The sequence below is a fragment of the Gossypium arboreum genome, chromosome 11, assembly GCF_025698485.1.
Source record: "Gossypium arboreum isolate Shixiya-1 chromosome 11, ASM2569848v2, whole genome shotgun sequence".
In the NCBI taxonomy this organism is placed as follows: domain Eukaryota; kingdom Viridiplantae; phylum Streptophyta; class Magnoliopsida; order Malvales; family Malvaceae; genus Gossypium; species Gossypium arboreum.
This window is the reverse complement of record NC_069080.1, coordinates 53,740,071-53,746,070: the sequence shown is the minus strand read 5'-3', so window position 1 is coordinate 53,746,070 and position 6,000 is coordinate 53,740,071.

Genomic DNA, 6,000 nt, shown 5'->3' with positions numbered 1-6,000 from the left:
CGTAGACTCATCCCGAATTATCTCGTTATTTGCGCACCTCAGATCAATAGTCTTGCTTTTGCAATTTACAACCACATCGTGCATGGTCAACCAATCCAAACCAAGAATAACGTCGAATTTGTCGAACGGCAAAAGCATCAAGTCCGCCGGAAAACAAGAACCTCGGAATACTAGGGGACTTTTCTTACACACTTTGTTGACAAACACGTAATGACCCAAGGGGTTTGACACCTGAATTACAAACTCAGTAGACTCAATGGGCAAAGTCTTACTGGATGCTAAGGTTTCGCATATATATGAATGAGTAGGACCAGGGTCAATCAAAGCAATCACATTAGTGTAAAGGAGAGTAAAAGTACCGGTAATAACATCTGACGAGGAAGCATCCTCACGTGCGCGTATGGCATAAGTCCTAGCAGGAGCACGAGCCTCGGATCTGATGGTAGCATCTCTAGATCCTCTCTGACCGCCACTAGCATTGCCCATATTTCTAGGTGGCCTACCTCGAGTTGTGGTAGCACCCCGGGTTCCCACTTTGATTTACGTTTTGTTCAGATAAACTCGGGCAATCCTTAATGAAATGATCGACTGATCCGCACTTGTAACAGGAGCGGTCACGGAGTCTACAACTCCCAGAATGCCATTTGCCACAATATTGGCACTCCGTTTTGTCTCGACGATCATTGCCAACACTGGCGATCGAAGTGACTCGCGTGCCCATAGGGGGTCGATCGCGGTCTCGTCTAGAAAAGCCCGAAGTGTCTCTAGACCGCCTAAGCCATCTCTAAATTTCTTTGATGATCGTGGGAAGGGCTTCCCGAAGACCTCTTCTGAAACTCCTTGCTCCCACTTCAGCTTTTCTTTTCTCCATCTTGAGCTCCTCGGCTTTGCACCTCGCCGACAAGAGCCACAAACTCTCGGTTTCCAAAATGCCAACATACGACTTTATATCATCATTCAGTCCATCTTGAAGCGCGTACACATCACGACTTACGAAGAAATGCATTCGCTGCAGCGTCTGGCTAAGCCTCACAAATTTTCGTTCGTAGTCGGTAACCGACATGGAACCTTGTTTAAGTTCAAGAAATTCCTTCCGTTTTGATCCATAAATCTCGATCGATATACTTCTTTGAACTCGGTTAGAAAGAACTCCCAAGTTACGTGCTCCTAGGCACAACAGAAGTCAAAGTACTCCACCAATAGTAGGCGGAATCGCGTAGCAAGGAGATAGTACACTTTAAGCATTCATCGGTGTACATGATAGCTCATCAAGCACCGGATAGTGTTGTCCAACCAAAATTCAGCTTGCTCGGCATCGTCGCTATCCGTAGCTTTAAATTCAGTAGCCCCATGTTTTCAATTACGTCGATTTGGGGCTTACTTGACCTTATTTGGTCGATTCACGGAGGTATTGTAGGTGCAGGGGTTGCATTAGTCGGGAATGGAGGTTTTGGAACAGTCGTGTTAGTTCGAATGTATTGGTTGAACCAATCATTCATCACGCTATAGAAGGCTTGCTTAGCCTCATCATTCGGATTGCTAGCAATAGGTTGAGAGTCCATGGCGCTGTCCCTTGCGTGGGAGCAGCGCCACACTCTCCACATTATCAGCTATTGCTCGGTTGGGATCGGGATCCATGGCTATAAACAAACACAAATTTCAAAATGTAAATCACCACACTATCAATTATCACTTAATGGCATGTATAGCTAGACCCCAAACATATCACGGTAGTCCTAGGATCGACTAAACAGTAGCTCTGATACCAATAAAATTGTAACACCCCGAACCCGAGACCGTTGCCAGTGTCGGACACGAGGGGTTAACAAGCCAAAACCACTTATAGCACCGACCAACTTGACATTCCCAGGCAAGCTGGAAAACTGCGTCACTGTTGCCTTAAAAAGCATATCTCGAGTTACAGAACTTGGAAACTGATTCCGTAAATTTTCCTGAATTTAGACTCATATATCCATCCCTGGATTGTTTTCTAGAATTTTGGTCAGGCCAATTGGTACAGTTTATTAGTTAAAGTCACCCATGTTACAGGGGTCGACTACACTGACCTTCGCACGTTACAACTTGAATATCTCTCTGTACAGGGTTTCAATACTGATGCCGTTTGTTTCTAATGAAACTAGACTGAAAAAGGAATCTGGAAATATAAGGCATGACTTCTAATTCATTCTGGATAATTTATGGTAAATTTTCAAAGTCGCGACAGGGGACCCAGAAACTGTTCTGGCCCTGTCTCACGAGAACTTTAATATCTCTCAGTATACTGTTCATATGATCATTTCGTTACTTTCTTATGAAAATAGACTCGTCAAGGTTCGATCACATAATTTATTCACTATTTAACACCATTCCTACAAATTTTGGTGATTTTCACATCCACATCACTGCAGCTGGCAGCCTCTGTTTTTAAGGTAGGCTTTACCTATATTGTAGTTCCCATGGACCAACTATAGTCTAGTCATACTTAGGTCCACATATGATCATATTTAGCCATTCCAATGGCTGATCATGTGACCAACACTCTCATTCCAAACCATAATCACATCATGAAACCAAATAAAATTACAAACCACATATGGTCAAATTCCATACTCCACTTTTACGAACCATTTTCGCATGGCCGCATACATATACATCACAAAGTACTTAAAAACAACCGAGGTGGTCCTATACATGCCATATCCAAAACTCAACTAAAGGAGTACCAAAAGGGCTTTGATAGTGTGGTTGACTTCAACTTCTATGATCCCGAATCCGATCGCTAACGAGTAAAATCTATAAGCAGAGAAACAAAGAAACGGAGTAAGCAATTTATGCTTAGTAAGTTTTGAGCCATAATATACACACAACCAAAGCATAGCATTCAAGTAGCTAAACAATAATTCATATGCACAATTTCTCAAAGACATGCTTACTTCACAATCCCAACTCTTATATTCATACACAAATAACGGCCTAGTTAATGCCGATAGCTCATTTATCATTAGAGCGAATATTCATGCGACTTACTCATAGTGTGTGGCACACACAAAACATACCTTGTTGTTGGGAATTTCACAAGTGCATTAACTGAAAATTTTCCAGCAAGTTCAAAGTTCTCGAATCACATACCTTCGAGTTTATCCGGATATAGCTACTCGTTCAAACGCCTTGGGACATAGCCGGTTATGGTAACCCTTTAAAAGGCCTTCGGGACTTAACCGGATATCACAATTTGCACAATTGCCTTGGGCTTAGCCCGATATCATAACTTCATTAATTGCCTTGGGCTTAGCCCGATATCACTCGAACATTCACACACATCTTTGTTTCAATTTCATAACACAACTTTTATGCACAATTCACTTAGCAAAAATATCATTTCGCTCAATGGCCACATATAAAGGCACAATTTCGATTGCTTATTACTTCATTCAATCGAATCAAAATCTAAGTTTCGATACTCGAAAACTTACCTCGGACGTGGTCGAATGATTTCGACGGCTATTCGACGACTTTTCCTTCCCTTATCGGATTTAGCTCCCTTTGCTCTTGAGCTTAATTTAACAAATAAATTGGTTTTATCATTTGAGCATCGAAGAGGAATTCAAGATACCTAGCCAATATATATGCTCATTAGGCATCAAAGTCGCATATGTACGAAATCACGAATCGAACTCAACACATTAGTTAATATTCCTCTTAGCGAATTTTCTAAGCCAAGAATAGGCATCAATATGCTTGCCTCTAACCGAATGCATGCACACCAATTTCCCTCATGTGGCCGAATATGCATGTCCATGTTGAGGCCAATTATGCACTTAATACCACACAAAAACAGCATGCATTTTACTAACTAACGCATTACATATTGTAGCTCAATACACATCTCTCATGTGCTTCATAACCGAAACATCATCACAAGCAAATATATACCTTGAAATAGTATATATGTCATGCCAATACATCATGTGCAAACATGTATACACATATAGGTGCAAGGCCAATCTCAAGGGGTTCATACCCATCCAAACACAAATTTTACCAATCAAGTAACAAGCATAAATCATGCTCATGAATGCACCATGGCGAATACATCACAACCATACTCTTTCAACTTCGGTCATGGTTAAACAAAGAATTCAATGTCCTACTCAAGAATACTAAAAAGAAATTTCAAGAGTAGTCAATCCATCATTACATGCATCATCAACAAGCTTCACATTTAGCATGCAATGGCTTTAACACAATATCAACCTTGGCCAAATACCATTTTTCATGGCATAGCAAGGATTTGAACCATGGCTAACATGCACATCAAGTTAGCAACCAAAACAAGCATGAATCTCATGACACAACCTCAACATACCTTAATCTTGATGCAAGTATAGCCAAATCTCCTTCTAGATCTCTTCTAAACTAAAATGGAGCAAAATTTCCTCCTTCTTAGAATTTTCAGCCCAAAGAAAATGAGAATGGATGAACCAAATTTTTTTCTTTTCCTTTCTCTCAACTCCCGGCCAAGGGGGGGGGGAAGCATGGATGAGACCATTTTTTTTTCTTTCTTTGCCCATGCTCTTTATTTTATTATTTCACCTAATGCACCAACAAAACATGTTTCATGACATGTTTTGCCCATCCTCTTGCCATGGCGGCCACTTCATGTTGGGGGAAATTGACATGCAAATCCTTATTTTTGCATGCATGTTCAACTAGTCATCACACCTTTCCCATCATACTTTCAAAGTTTACTACTAGGTCCTTTCTAATGAAATTCACATTTATAACTCTAAATCGAAACATCAAAATGTCACACATGAATTAACACATATTATAGGCATCAAAATAAATTATAAATTATTTTATGCCTCGGTTTTGTGGTCCCAAACCACCTCCCGACTAGGGTCAATTTTGGGTGTCACATACTTAATTGGAAACCTCAGAAATATTACGAGGTTCGAGCTTTTTGGGGCTTAGGTTATTACCGACGATTTGTAAAGGGTTCTCAACGATAGCCACGCCGATGACGGCTTACTCCAAAAGGATGTTAAGTTCGAATGGACGGAGAAATGCCAAAAAGCTTCGATCAATGAAAACTTATTTGATGAAGCCCCAATTCTAGTGCAACCCGAGTCCGCAAGGAGTTTGTTATCTATAGCGACGCCTCTCTACTTGGGTTAGGTTAGCGTATTAATGCAAGAAGGTCGAGTTGTGGCCTGTCGTCAAGGCAATTAAAGCCACATGAGAAAAATTATCCGACTCATGATCTCGAATTGGCGCTATCGTATTCGCCTTAAAGATTTGGCGACATTACTTATTTGGTGAAAGGTGCCATGTATACTCGGATCACAAAAGTCTCAAATATTTGATGACCCAAAGAGACTTAAATCTGCGACAAAGACGTTGGCTTGAGCTGTTAAAGGATTATGAATCGATCATTGATTATCACCCGGAAAGGCGAATGTGGTTGCGGATGCCTTGAGTCGTAAATCGTTATTCACTTTACGACGATGAATGTGCACTTGTCCGTCCGATCCGACAAGTGTGTTAGTGGCTGAATTGAAAGCCAAACCACTATTGACACACCAAATTCGAGAAGCTCGAGAAAGTCGACGACGAGTTGGTTGCAAAACGGCTGCGTGTGTTCGAACAAGGACTCGGAGTTTCAAATCGACGATGACGATTGTTTGAAGTTCAAAAGTCGTCTGTGTCCCAAGGAATTGAACTCATTTCGATAATTCTGAATGAAGCCCATTGTAGCCAAATGGCAATCCACCGGGAGTACAAAGATGTACAATGATTTGAAACGTCGATTTTGGTGGCATGGTATGAAGCGAGACATCTCCGACTTTGTTTCAAGATGTTTAATATGTCAACAAGTGAAAGCGGAACATCGGTGCCTTGAGGATTACTTCACCAATCACGATACCCGAGTGGAAATGGGATCGAGTCACAATGGACTTTGTATCCGGACCGCCATTGTCGACAAGTAAGAAGGATGCG